The 14716-nt window shown below is 42.4% G+C and overlaps 1 protein-coding gene across 9 annotated transcripts in view; it reads left to right on the top strand.

The window, feature by feature from the left end:
- The window catches only part of SLC6A9 (solute carrier family 6 member 9), a 443088-nt gene that overhangs the window by 340445 nt on the left and 87927 nt on the right, over window positions 1-14716 (top strand). The gene's annotated exons all lie outside the window — the stretch shown is intronic.

Genomic DNA, 14716 nt, shown 5'->3' with positions numbered 1-14716 from the left:
ATTCTGCACTCCCTGTATAAGTGACTCTTGCTTGCCTCTTGATAATGAACCGGAAATTACTTATTCTTGCTTACACCTCTTGCTTTTGTTGGAATAGCTCGTTACTGTACGATTTACTCTTTAAAGCAAGAAAAATCGCATTTGCTTGCTTTTTCATGCAGAAAGGGATTGTTTTTACCGGAATGTCGTTATTGCATGCATCTCTTGTTACTATGCAAGTCACATTTTGCCACTGAATTTGATAATTATTTGCGTTTTTAGTTGTACATGATTTACTTGTTATTTTAAGAATGCTTCTTAGTGCAGTAATTGCTTGTTATTGCTGTGATTTCTTGTAGTTGCAGCAAGCATTCTTAATCCATGAAATCCAGTATTACCACTGACGTTGCTTATTATTCCCCAAATTGCTCTTTATGGCTGGAATCAATTATTTGCTCATTTTTTAACTCCTCTTAGTGATGTCTTGGACGTTGGCATGTAGTTTCAGGCCACCAGCATTACTAGCCTTGGTCACTCATTTTGTCAAGGGCTTCCAGTGCTGATCCAGAACGTTTCTAAACCAGGGGGACTTTGTAAAACAGAGACATATTTAAGTATAATATATAATCACTCTGCCTTATTATTGTCTAATTTACAGTCAAGGTTACAGTTAATAATCTAATGCAGTGTTGTCCAACCTTTTTATCGCCGCGGACCGGTAAATGTTTGATAATTTTTCCGTGGCCCGCTTGTCCCATTGTGTGACAAGCGGGCCACGGAAAAATTATCAAACATTTACCGCCCGCCACAGTGGGGCGGCCCGGTGCCGATTGATCCACGGACCGGCACCGGTCCGCGGCCCGGGGGTTGGGGAACACTGAGTTCTAATGTATGGAAATGTTCTGACACGTTCTTGGAAAGGTATGGCTATCTATGTTACATATAACACATTTTTGTTTAATTCTCAATGTTAACTTGTACTGTGAAGCTTCTTTACAGTTGGTTACCAGACCCTGTTCCCTCTTCATAAATCAGATTATCCAAAGGCCCGATGATTCCATTGCATCATACTAGTTTCTCTTTCTTCCATAGAGAAAAAGATGGGAGTTTATCTGAAATGCAGTTTTGCATAATTTGCATCTTAGCTATTAACATTCAATAAAATACCTCCTTTTATCGCAGTAATCTTTCTTTTTACCAAAACTAATCAATTAGTGCTCTCCTTGACATTCCTGTGATTCACACAACAGCACTTTATCTACCTTACTCCATTAGCATGAAAGAGCATCATGATTGCGGTCATCTGCGTAGGGGAAAGCTTGATGAAGTAGCAATAATGAAAAATCCATTGGGTCGCCTGTCAATTTTGAAATTCTCTATTCTGTCAGGAGAAACAAAAACAAATGAAGAAGATATAGCAAAGCTGTTGTTTTCTAAGTTAGCAGGCATGATCTCTTTGTGCTATAAGGACTTTGTCTAATGTTCATCGTCAGAGGAGAGGCCCAAATCCACCTCCCACTTAGCACACAATGGTCATTCTTCCTCATCCACCATTGCTAAGATTGCATTCATCTTTGAGAAATATCCAACATCTTACCTGCAGCACTTTCCTCCAAAAACATCCTTTTCTGTTCAGGTTAGCCAGTGCCTTCTACTTCTTTCACCATTGTAGCCAGTTTAATCAGTAAAATTGTTTGTTGCCCTAATCTCCTGGGTCCATCATTTAAAGAAACAACAGGTCTTGCAAAAACCTAAATACTCTGATGAAAGTTGTCTTTCTTGTAGACTTTGCATATTTGTAGTTTATTAATGAGTGGGTAGCTTGATATTTTTATTGCAGGAAAGTCATCTAATTTCTGGAATTGCTTTTTATCACAGTAGTTGCTCATTTGTAATTGCAGAAGAAGCTTGTTAATGTGGGTCTTTCTAGTTATTTCATTGAATGCTTCCCATAGCTGGACTCACCAGTAATCCCTGGCCTTGTACATTATCGCTGGCGTTGCTAGTTATTGCTTGCCTCAGTTGTTATGACAGGGGTGTGCTCCAATTGCTCGTGTTGTTGGTTACTTCTGAAAATGGTTGTCATTGCTAGAATAAACTTTCATTGATATTTCTTGTATGGCATTGTCATACTTGTAGACTACACCATTACAGTTCTTCTTATCTGAACTTGCTTCTTCCTAATTTTTCTTTAGGACTATCTGAAGAGCAAATGAAGATCAGGGAGTTCTGGATGAGGTATAAGAAGTGTATTTCTCTACAAGGAAAGGGCAGTCCATCTTAAAGAATGCTTGGAACCACTTCTTTTTAGGGGAATTATTTTGGTTGGAATTACTTTTCATTGTGGAATGACTTGTCATTACTGGAACCTTTTATCCGTGCACTTCTTATTGCTAGAATTGCTTGCACTGCTGGAATCACTTGCGACGTCTAGACTTGATTGTTATTGATGTAATCGTTTGTCTATACACTTGTCATTGCTGGTATAGCTTGTGTCTGCTGGCATCACTTTGCACTGCTGGAAACTGTTGTAATTACTGGAACACCATTGTCACTGTACTTGATTTTGGTGTATTTGCTTGTTTTTTATTGGAATCGTTTGTCACTGCTGGAATTGTACGTTTTTGCTGGAATCACTTGTCTGTGCTGAAGTCAGTCATCATTGTGCTCGTCTTTGATGGAAAAGCTTATCACTTCTGGAATTGCTTGTTATTGCTGATATTGGTTATCACAGCTGGTGCCCCTTATCACAGCTGTTATTGCTTCTCCTTTCTGTAATCACTAGACACTGCTAGAATCATTTTTTTTTCACTCAAATCACTTTGCTGGAATCACTTGTCAATCCTGTGATCACTTCTCATTGTGTTTTTCTTTGTTTGAAAAGCTTATTACTGCTGGAGTTACATGTTATTGCTGGTATTGGTTGTCATGATCTGAACCCATTGTCACTGCTGGAAGTGCTTGTCATTTCTGTAATCAGTTATCACGGCTGGAATTGCTTTTCATTGTGCCTGTCTTTGCTTGAATAGCTTGTTGTCGCTGAAGTTGCTTGTCCCTGCTAGCACTGCTTGTCAATGATTGAGTCAGTTGGCTTTGCACTTATCCTTAATAGGAACGATAGTCACTGCTGTGATTGCTTGGTATTGCTTGTATTGGCTGCTTTTACTAAAAAACCCTTCTCCCTGCACTTTCATGCCTGCCATCGGTTGTCATTACCAGAATCCTTTGTCAGTGCTGGAATCACTTGTCACTGCTGGAATCGCTCGTCTTCATTAGAAACGCTTGACTTTGGCCCTGGAATTGCTTGTCATTGTTGTATTTGGTTGCCTTTGTTGCAAGTGCTTGTCAATGAAAGAGTCGCTTGTTATTGTACTTGCCGTCACAGGAAAAGCTGATCACTGCTGGATTACTTTAACACAGGTAGAATCGATTGTCATCACACCTGCCAATGCTAGAATCACTTGTCACTTCTGGATAATGCCTTGTCACTGCTAGAATCGATTGTCATTGAGCTTGTCACTTCTGGAATCGTTTGTCGTCAATGTAGTTGATTGTCCAATTGCTAGGATTGCCTGTCACTTCTGGAATCACTTGTTATCTTGTAGTCATTTTTCATTTCACTTGTCCCTGCTGGAATCGCTTGGCATTGCATTTGTTGTTATTCCACTTGTCACTTCTGGAATCATTGGTCCCTGCAGGAATCACTTGTCACTGCTGGAGTTGCATGTCTCTGCTGGATCGCCTGTTTTTGCATTTATCCTTGTTTAAATTGCTTGCTCCTGCAGGAGTTGCTTGTCAGTGCTTGCCTATGATAGAATCGCTTGTCATTGCACTTGTCTTTATTGGAACAGATTATCACTGCTGCTGGATTTGTGTATTATTGCTGGAATCAATTGTCTCTGCACTTGCCATTCCTGGAATTGTTTCTCACTGGCTGAATTGCTTGTCGTTGATCAAATCACTTGTTATTGTGCTTGTCAGTCTTGAGGTCACTCATCACTGCTCAAATCGTTTGCTATTGCTGGAATTACTTGTCACTGCTGGAATTGCTTGCTACTACTGGAATCACTTGTCATTGCACTTTTCATTTTCATCATCAGAGTCACTTGCCTTTTCTGGAATCGCATAGTACCGCTGAAATCGATTTCACTGGTGAAATGGCTTGTCATTGCTGGAAGTGCTTGTCTTTTCTGGAAGTGATTGCCATCTCTGAAAGTGCTTGCCACTGCTGGAATTGCTTGTCTTTGCAGGAACCGCTTGTTATTGCATTTGTCTTTGCATAAAATCACTTGTCCCTGCTGGAGTTTCTAGTCATTGCCGGAGTCATTGTTTTTTCTGGAATCACATGGCACAGCTTCAAAACGCTTGTCGCTGCTGGAATTGCTTGTCATTTCTGGAGATGCTTGTCATTGCTGGAGTTGCTTGTCAATGATAGGTTCACTTGTCATTGCACTTGTTTTTAGTGGAAAAACTCTGAATTGTGTACTATTGCTGGAATTCCTTGTCACTGCACTTGTTATTCCTGGAATCATAGTCACTGCTTGAATTACATTGATGGAATTGCTTGTTATTGCTCTTGTCATTGCTGCCGCCGGTTATCACTACTGGAGTCATATGCAATTGCTGGAGTTGCTTGTCTCTGGGATTGCTGGTCACTGCCAGAATGAATTGCTATTGCTGGAATTGCTTCTCATTGTTGGAGTTGATTGTCACTCCTAGAGTCTTATGTCACATATCAAATCGCCTATCACCGATACAATTGCTTCTTATTTCTGGAGTCCTTTATCAATGCTCTTTGTCATTGCTGGAGTTGCTTGTCAATGCTGGGGTCGCTTTCATTAATGGAATCACTTGTCATGAGCAATGTCATTGCTGGAGTTGCTTGTCATTTCTACAATTGGTTGTCACTGCTGGAATCACTTGTCAGAGTCAACTTTATCCAGTTTAGCTAGACCATAAAAATATAAAAACAACAAATACATGCATTATTCAAACTGCAGTAAGACTATACAGCAAACCGATAGCAATCAAAAGACGTTAAGAACCCATTACAAAGAAATGGGCATACAAATATAAGAAAACCACATAGAAGCAGACTGATAACAAAGTGCGTCAATTACTACGTATTCATAGTCACCCTCAGTTTTATGGCACAATGGATGTAGGTGGCTGTTAAAAAACAAAAGTTTACAGAGGGAAGAGTCTGTAAAATGTTCAAAGCTGCTTTGCAGTATCAGATGTTCACTTCTTTTAGAAAGGGTAACAGCATTTTCTCAGCAGTGAATACAATTTACAGAAGAACTTAAAGTGAATCGTGCTTTGTGCTGAGCGGTCGTCACAGGGATAGACAGGCGTATTTTATAAAAAGCAGCCCTGATGAGGAAAAGCAGCCAGAAAGTGCACAGCGCATAGTCTAAGTCCGACTAACAGACATCTGCGGCGCTGGTTGCACACCCATGTTAAGTAGGGTTTAATACAAGAGTTTGCACAAATCTGCATATACGCCTGGACATTTGGCATATCAACCACCATCAGAATTTGCTCTTCCATTCGATTTGCTAAGGTGTTCTTTAGGTGGGTGTGGGAGTCAACTGTTGCTCTACTAGAGGAAGTAAACAAGTCTTCCTGTCCCAGACTTAAGCAAGTATCATGAATGTACCTTATCCAGGGAATTGTCAGGCATTGGTCAAGGTTCAGACAGTCAGCACCCACAGCCCTGTTAAATGAGGTCTGGCTCCTAGACCAAATTGTAAGCCACAAGAGAAGTGGTTGCAGCCTTATAAAGTCTTTTATGTACCCAATCCCAACCTCAGAGTGGCATACAGAGGAGCTGGTGCTTCTAGAAATAGAAAGTAGCCTTTTAATGAAATCATTCTCAATTGCTTCCAGGCTCCGCTGATCATTAATTCCCCATAACCTGGCTCCACAGGAAGCAATGGCACAACATTTGGCTTTATAGATACCCTCAAGTTCCTTGATTGGCTTGTGGCCCAATCTGCGGGCAAAGTTCAGGAGGGCCTCAGTAGCTTTAGAGAAAACAGCGGCTCTACTGGACCTTAGGGAGACCCATGCTAAGTGAGTGTAAAAGGCGATACCAGGAATCGAAAACAAAGGCACAGTACTAACCTTAAAGCTATTTACTACAAAAGTTGACCTGTCCTTTTTCTGAGCACCAAAGATCATAACACGCGTCTTTGCTTGATTGACCCTTAGATGTAAACTGGTCATAAACTGACAAAAAACAGTCCAGCAGGCGTTGCAGGCTGATTGCTGTCTGGCTATTAGGACAGTATCTTTGACATAAATTAGCGTGGGAACACTGCGATCAACTATGTGGGGGCAGTCGGCCCCGAGTTCAAGCAGATTCTCCTCCAGGCCATTTATATACAGCGATAAAAGGAATGGGGCCAAAACACAGCCCTCTGTACGCCCCTCGCTAGACTAAAGGCCGAGTTTGTCTCTCCACCTGGGCCATATCTCACACTAGCAGTAACCTCTTTGTGAGGCTCTCTAAGGAAGTTGACAATGTACTAGTCAACCCCCATATCGGCCAACATACTCCAACGCTTGGACCTGTTTACAGCAGAACTCAGGTCCATAAAGGCAAAGTACAGATTGCCCTTCCTAGCCACTGTGCATTTTCTTATAAAAAAGTATACATTGTGGGACTGCCCCACACTAGCTATACCCGGATGGAAGCCAAATTGAACCTCTGAAAACACATTATGTTCGTCAGCCCACGCCTGGAGGCAATCCAGCAAGATACGTCCCATGATTCTAGCAGTTGACTTGATCAAAGATATGGGGTGGTAGAATTGCAGATCACCTTTCAAACCCTTTTTGAATCTCGGGACAATAATTACATGGGACCAACCTTTAGGCAGGCCAGTCAGTAAGGCTACATTGAGGAAATTGGTCGCTTGTCACTTCAGGAATCCCTTGTCACTGCACTTCTCACTGCTGGAATAGCTTGTCACTTCTATGATTGCTTGTCACTATCACAGCCTCTTGTCATTGCACTTGTCACTTCTGGAATCGCTTGTTACTGCTGGAATCACTTGTCCTTACACTTGTCCCTGTTGGAGTCGCTTGTCATTGCTAGAATCATTGGTCACTCTGAAGCGCTTGTCAGTGCTTCTATCATTGCTTGTCTCTGTGAATGGTACTGCAGGAACCACTTGTTATTGATTGAGTTGCTTGCCATTGCTGCAATTGCTTGTCATTGCATTTGTCTTTGCTTGAATTGTTTGTCCGTGCTAGAATTGCTTGTCTTTGCTGGAGTTGGTTGTCATTACTGGAGTTCTTTGTTTTTGCTGGAATTGCTTGTTATTACATTTACATTTATGTAAATTTCTGGTTCCTGCAGGAGTTGCTTATCATTGCTAGACTTCCATGTCAATCCTGGAGATCTTTGTCTTTGCTGAAATTGCTTTTTATTCTATTTAATTTATCTTTGTCTATTTGCCTGTCACTGCTGGAATTGCTTGTCCTTGCTGGAGTTGGTTGTCATTACTGGAGTTCATTGTCCATGCTGGAACTGCTTGTTACTGCATTTATCTTTGTTTAAATTGCTTGTCCCTTCAGGATTTGCTTGCCATTTCTGGAGTTGGTTGTCATTACAGGAGTTCCTTATCTTTCCTGGAATTGCTTGTTATTGGATTTATCTTTGTTTAAATTGCTTGTCATATTGCAAGAGTTGCCTTTCATTGCTGGAGTTGCTTGTCAGTGCTTGTCAATGATGGAATCACATGTATTTGCATTCTTCTTTATTGAAAAAGGTCATCACGACTGGAATCGGTTGCCTTCACTAAAATTCCTTGCCACTGCACTTGTCATTCCTGGAGTTGTTTCTCAGTGCTTGAATTGCTTATCATTGTTGGAATCGTTTGTTATTGTGTGTATCACTGTTGGAATTGTTTGCAGTTGCTGGAATTGCCTGTCATTTCTGTAATCATTTGCTCACTGCTGGAATCACTTGTCATTGCCTGAGCCGCCTGCTTGTCAATGCCCTTGTCCCTGCTGGAATCGTTTGGGATTGCTGCAGTTTCCGGTTATTTCACATGTCACTTCTGGGACTGCTTGTTGCTGCTAAATCTGCTTGTCACTTCTGGAATTTCTGGTCACTCTGGAATCACTTGTCACTGCTGGAATCGCCTCTCAATGCTTGAATTACTTCCCATCGTGTGATTGCTACTACAGGGATCTGTTGTCATTGCGGGAGTCGCTTTTCATTGCTAGAACTGATTGTCATTGTCGTATGTTGGTTTTTTATTACTCGAATCACTAACAATTGCTGAATCCCTTCTCATTGAGTTGTCATTTCTGGAGCTGTTTGGAATTGCTGGAATCTTGGTCACTCCTGAAACGCACTGTCCCGCTGGACCCGCATGCCAATCATATACAATGCACGCTAGAAGCGGGAGCTTATGTTTTACAAGGACTGGTTAGACCGGAATTTCCTTTTATATCTGTACTGGTTGATCGTGGCTTGGTTTTCGCTTTTCAGTAGGAACCCTTCTTTGGTTCTTCCTACTCACTGCAGCAGTGTGGGTTATTTTGGAGTTCTCAAGCTCATACCTAGTTGCTTAGCTCAGTAGAAATCTTGAGTTCCTCAGCTTGATACCCCTGAAGGTCCTCCAGCCACGGCCACGCACATTGCAGAGTGAAACCTGGCAGAGGGATGAGTGTTGTTGTTCATGGGAAGAGGGTGCTTGAAGCATGTAGTCATGCTCTATCATCTCTGTTCAGCTATCATTAGCTTCATACAACGGAGGAGTCTGGGGTTAGGAGGGGGTGGGGGCCTCCACTGCATCTTAAAGATTGCAGCAGCAGCGAGGATGAAACTGCAGGAGTGTTTAGCTAGTACTGGCGAGGGCAGCACACAGAGAGAGCTGCACATAGTTGGGTGCACTAGAGCGTAGTGGAAACACAGGAATAAAATCCCATACAGTACAGAAGCAATACCGAAAATAGGTACCATAGGGCAGGGTGCGGATATAGTCATTAAAACATATAGAAGATGCACAGTACTGCAAACATGTATGTTAGAGATCGATGTATATATAGCAATTAAGATACATATAGTGCAGATACTTTACTGAAAATAGCTACAATAGAGTACAGTATAGATACCATGTAGTAACCAGCAGAAGTTGTGAATAGAGCACATACTGTACTGACAATAGTAAGGATACCATATTGAACTGTACTGATAACAGTAAAGATACCATATTGCAAATGGCTACAGTAGCACACAGTACTGACGCAGCATTCAAAATAGGCGGAACAGAACGCAGCACAGGTACCATTCTAACAAGCATTGGCAAAGCAGTAGTTTTCACTTGCACTACATATATTGGCTTTGTAATTTTTTTAGGCATGTTGTACATCAGCTATATCTATAGGTCCTATATTTGCATAGTGCGTTCTACTGTACATTCCTATTTTGGCATAGAAGGAAACTGGGACCTATGGCGATAAAGTGATTTACATAGCATCATACAATGTGGTAAATCGATGAAGCTTGAGTTCGAACTCTGGTCATATAATTTGGCTATCACTGTTTAACCATTAGCCCACATCTCCTCCTTCATAGGTAAAACCACGCAATGTTGATCTCAATTCAAGGTTCTATAAGCAGTTTTTGGATCCGCCACATACCTACCTGTAGGGCAAGGCCTCGGAGCCAAGATGTGTTGCTAACTACAGAAAACCATTTTAGATGACCCTACGATTCAACATGTGCCACATTACTCATACAACTAGATTTTAGGAAAGCCTCTCATTGGGGCACCTTTAGAGAGCGCGGTATAAGGAGCCTCTCAGAGCTCCTCACATCCCCCACCTAACATCTCACTACTTTGTTGCTTCCCCCAGAGAAGGAGAAAGGCACTTCCGGGTTGCTCTAGCAAATGTGGAGGGCTGACCACAGTCTGCAGTAACATATAAAAAAATATGACTCACGAGCAGAGAAGCCTCGGGTGATTAATGAGCCCCCCTCCCAGCAATGGTAATAAAACATATTAGACTCTGTATGCCTGTATATATGGTTTATGCCATGGCATTTTTCAGTTATATTTGTTTTACAAAAATAAGATATGTCACCAAAATCAGGTTGCAAGGGATTACATTTGTACACTATGGTAAAATCCCATTGAGATACATAGACTCTCCTGGTATGTTGCTGAGATGGCTATTTATAACCAGCAGCTAGATGTATAACTCCTGTCTGTATCAGGCATAAATATGTAGATAAAAAACAGAGTATGTCACCCAGTCAGATAAAATCAAGTCTTTGTCGATGTCTGGTGTACATGTGTTGTATTACTGGACCTGAAAATCCAGCTGGGAGGCACAAAGTTACATACTGAGTTGATGTTTTTTGCAACAAAGCACATGCATGAGGGTGAAATCTGAAAGGGGGCACTATATGTAGCCACATGCGATTTCCAAACAAATTGGCTGAGTGGGGTGTGGACACTTTCTTAAGTAAAAACCACAATACCTGTCGAAGTGAACCACAAAACTCACTAAGTTACCCTGTACGTAACCTTCTTGTAGCTTGGCACAAATTATGACTCCAGGCTTAACCTAGAGGCCATGTGTAAAATATTGAAGCAGCACACAAACAGTAATAAAGTGAAAACACAACACAAGAAAAATCCAACGCAAGTTTATAACAAGCATTTTCAATGCAACGGGTCTCGCATTTGCTCAAGTTAGAGTAATTGTCGTTGTAAATTTCTAACTGAACTTTTCTTGCCACATGAATTGAAAATAAAGTGTAAAACAGTTGACAGAAGCAAGGCGATTCAAGGCAATATTGCTGCCATGAGCGCGAGAGTTATTAGCTCCCTGCCTGAATAGCTAGAAAGGATCACAGCTGGGATGTACGGCAAACCAAAACCTGGAGAAGGGGCCATCACACCCTGTAACAGGAGAAAGAGTGACGTAGTGTGATGGCCAACAGAAATGTTCAGTAATGTTCACTTAGTTAATTCACCAGGGGAGGGAACTCAGCACACAAAGGAGGGACATTTCACAAAATGCACCAATAAAAATTTAAGGCAAGCACAACAACAAATGAATAGCAAGAGTGGGCGTGGTGAAAAGCCCACAGATATTACAGCAGGCTCTAGAGTGCTTACGCGCTCGACCCTAAAAAGTGTGTACATTTTTAATAAATAAAATATCATCAGAAGAACAAAAATCCAATCAGAAGAACAAAAATCCAATCAGTAGAACTGGCGACATGCAATTTGAAAAGTTTAAGTAAAAATAGTGCCAAGAAGCAGAAAAAACTAACTGTAGGCATCTGGTCCCGCTAGACCGGGACAAAGTCACAAGTCCAGGCCAGATATAGGGACTAGGTTAATCCAGCTGGAAACGTTGCCTTCTCAAAGTCCAGCATGCAGAGTTCAAAACCTAAGGGTTTCACAGGAGGTGCTCATCTAATGTCAGCCAAAGGTCCAGGGGCACGGAGGCATCTCTTGGGGATCAGGAACTCACTCCAACAGAGCTCAGGCAGGGTCAGTTGCAGGTCCAGGCAGGACCATTTAAAGCAGGTTAGCTGGGCATTTGCATTTAGGCCTCTGGAGTTTGTTGTGTCCCTGTTGCTCAGAACAGGAGGTCAACCAACTAACCCTTAGAGTCACTCAGGTTATCCTGGGATGAAGAGGGCAGGTCCATTTTCTTTATCAGAGAGTAGGGCAGGCATCCCAGCAGCAGGGCAGTCCTCTGAAGAACAAGGGAGGCCTCAAACAGCAGAGCAGTCCTCTTGAAAACATGGCAGGCGTTGAGCAGCAGGGCAGTCCTCTGGTAGCAGCAGGGCAGTTCTCTGAAGCACAAAGCAGGCCTCAAGCAGCAGGGCAGTCTTTTGGGGCACAAGGCAGGCGTGGGCAGCAAGGCATTCCTCTGAGGAACAAAGCAGACCTTAATCTGTAGTGCCCACAGGTCTAGGAGTGTCCTGAAGAGTTGGTCTGAGGGTTCAGTATTCATTCCTGGTGCCAGCCAGCCTTTGAAGTGGGACAAACTTCTAGACTTCCCCCACATCTGGTCCAGGAACTTTCCTTCCTCACTTGCCCAGGCTCCAAGAAGTCACGTTCTTTGTTAGTGTGCTGGAAGCAGCCTATTTGAAATGTAAGTGGGAGAGGGAACCACTCTGCACCTCCCATCCTGGCAGAATGGCCCATCGTGTCATCACCTAGTACCCCTTTGTCTCACTGTCTGGGAGGACTACACAGAGGCCAGCTGCCAACTACACCCTGTCATGTGATCCAGGACACAGGCAGCAGGCACCAAATGGTTTGAACAAGAAATTCCTAACTTTTGAAAAGTGGCATTTTCAGAATTGTGACTTAAAATCTAACCTTACCATTGATGAGGATTTTAAATTACAATTCTTTTAAGACCAAAACATCTGTAATTGTTCCCATTCAAAAGTTAGCACTTATTAAATGTAATAAGGTAACCCAATGTTATGCTACGAGAGAGGTAGGCCTTGCAGTAGGGCAAAACGAATTTCACATTTTTCACTACCAGGACATATATGACTTAAAAGCGTATGTCCAACATTTTGAATACACTGCACCCTGCCCTGTGGGCTGTATAGGGCCTACTTTAGGGGTGGCTTATCTGTATCAAAAAGAAGATTTAGGCCTAGTAAAAGGATTATTTTGCCAAATTGAATCTGCAGTTTAAACTGCTCTATACGCTGCATTGGCAGGCCTGAGACAATATTTCAAAAGGCTACTTCCAGTGATTAGTACAATGAGTGCTGCTGCCCACTAATAGCCTTTAATTTACAGGCCCTGGGTAGCTGTGGTACTACATACTAAGTACTTACAACTAAACTAAATGTACCTGTAAGGTGAAAGCCAATTGTACCATGTTTTAGGGGCAGCATTGGTGAAGTGCACAGAGTCCTAAAAGGCAACAAAAATGGGTTCAGAGACAGGAGGGGTGAAAGCCAAAAGGTTTGAGGGTGGCCCTTCAGAGAGTGCCAGATCCAACAAGTATACATCAGTGGTTTAGGATGCTTGCATGGAGGGATGATTGAGTCAGGTAGTGAAAAGAGCTTTGTGGGAAAGGGAGACTTCCGTCTCTCACAGCGAGCCATTGGTTGGGTAAAAGTCACTTGTAAAGTAATCTTGCCCACTCCAATTGGCTAATGTGTAGCAGGCTCATGCCATACTATTATTGTGGGTACGTGCCATTTGTAGCATCTTTTGCTGTTTTTCCACTGCATGGCCCACGGGAGGCTTCTTTATAGACAGTGAGCTATTGGTAATTCTTTATTATTATTATTTGCTTTTTGAAGGAAGTTAAAGTTGCAGCAGCACTCATTCTAATCAAAGTGGCATGATACACTGACCTCATTCTGCCCTCATATATGGCATCACCAGGCCGTGCACCATAAGAGTACCTGATGAGGTGGATTGCATCGGCATGGATGCCAGCCCTTGTTTTCTTATGCAGGTTGAATAAGGGGATAAAAAAAAGAGAAGTAGAGGCGTAACCATTCAAGGAGAATAAACGACAGCTCCTTGGGCTTAAATCAGGGACATGAGCTATGGAAGGAATGTGTTAGGTAGTAGCCTTTGATGGATCTGTGGGGTTCAGAAGAGTAGGATATTACTAGGGTAGGGTGTTAGGGATGGTGACACCGGATCTGAAGCTAAGTAAATGTTAACAAAGTCTGGAAAGATGGAAGGTTTGAACAGAAATATTGAAATTCCCTGCCGCAACTGCATCTGAGCATGCAGCTGCTCGACACAACACTTAGGGGCAAGAAGGCCTGTTATGAAGCACCCATGACATAACTGAGGCCAAAATGAAAAAGAAAGCATGGTAGAAAGGATAGTGGGTGGACTTAAGGTGTCCCATGAGTGCCCGACAGGCAAAGTACACAAGGAATGGTTGGGCTCTCTTCAGGCTGTTGAACCACCTCTTGAGTTCAGAAAGGATCTTGGTGAACCATTTCAGAGACCAAACTGACTATAATCTGAACTATGCCCAAATCAATGGTGAATGTGAACTTGTGCTCATTCATGGAGTCAGCTGGAGAAGGACAAGCAAGGGGGAATTTACCACTGAATAAATACTACCTATTCCATTTCCTTTTTGTTAGGCATGTTAATTTACACGGAAATTGTTGTAGTCTACTAGAGTATTTTGAAGCACTGCTGAAATAAATCAGGGTGCCCCCTGATACCGCAAAAATTAAGATGACCTAGAACAGTAGTGACATTAATGGGCACTTAAGTGGACCCCATATGAAGTAGGGGGTCATACACCCACATTCAAAAATTCAGTGCCTTTGTAATCACATACTCAGCAAATCCAATGACTCCCAAGAAGATGGCTGCTTGTTCAGCTTTCAAGAAGTTCTCATACAGGGTGAGTGACAGGAAAGGAAGCATTGAGCGGCCTGTGTCGGGTGTGTGTTTTACCTTCCTAGGTGTGTGGGTTGAAGTAGGATGAAGTAGGGTCTGTTTATTTTCAATTGTCCCTCTCTCCTCCCTGTTAGAGCACAGGCCTTTTCTGAGTATTTTAGATTGTGGTTTCATTTAGCAAAATTATGTTAAGAAGAGGGGCCCTACTTTAAACATGATCGAAGTTACTTTCCTAGGCCATCTCAGCAGCATCAATGCCCACTGCAGAGGTGTCCAAGCTGCAAGTTACACATTTGAATCCTGTTGGAGGTATCTTAACCTTTCAACTTTCTGATGTGTAGCAG

This window comes from Pleurodeles waltl, chromosome 4_2 (genome assembly GCF_031143425.1).
Source record: "Pleurodeles waltl isolate 20211129_DDA chromosome 4_2, aPleWal1.hap1.20221129, whole genome shotgun sequence".
NCBI classification, from domain to species: Eukaryota; Metazoa; Chordata; class Amphibia; order Caudata; family Salamandridae; genus Pleurodeles; species Pleurodeles waltl.
The sequence above is the reverse complement of the archived record's forward strand: the minus strand, read 5'-3'. Positions and strand labels throughout refer to the sequence as shown.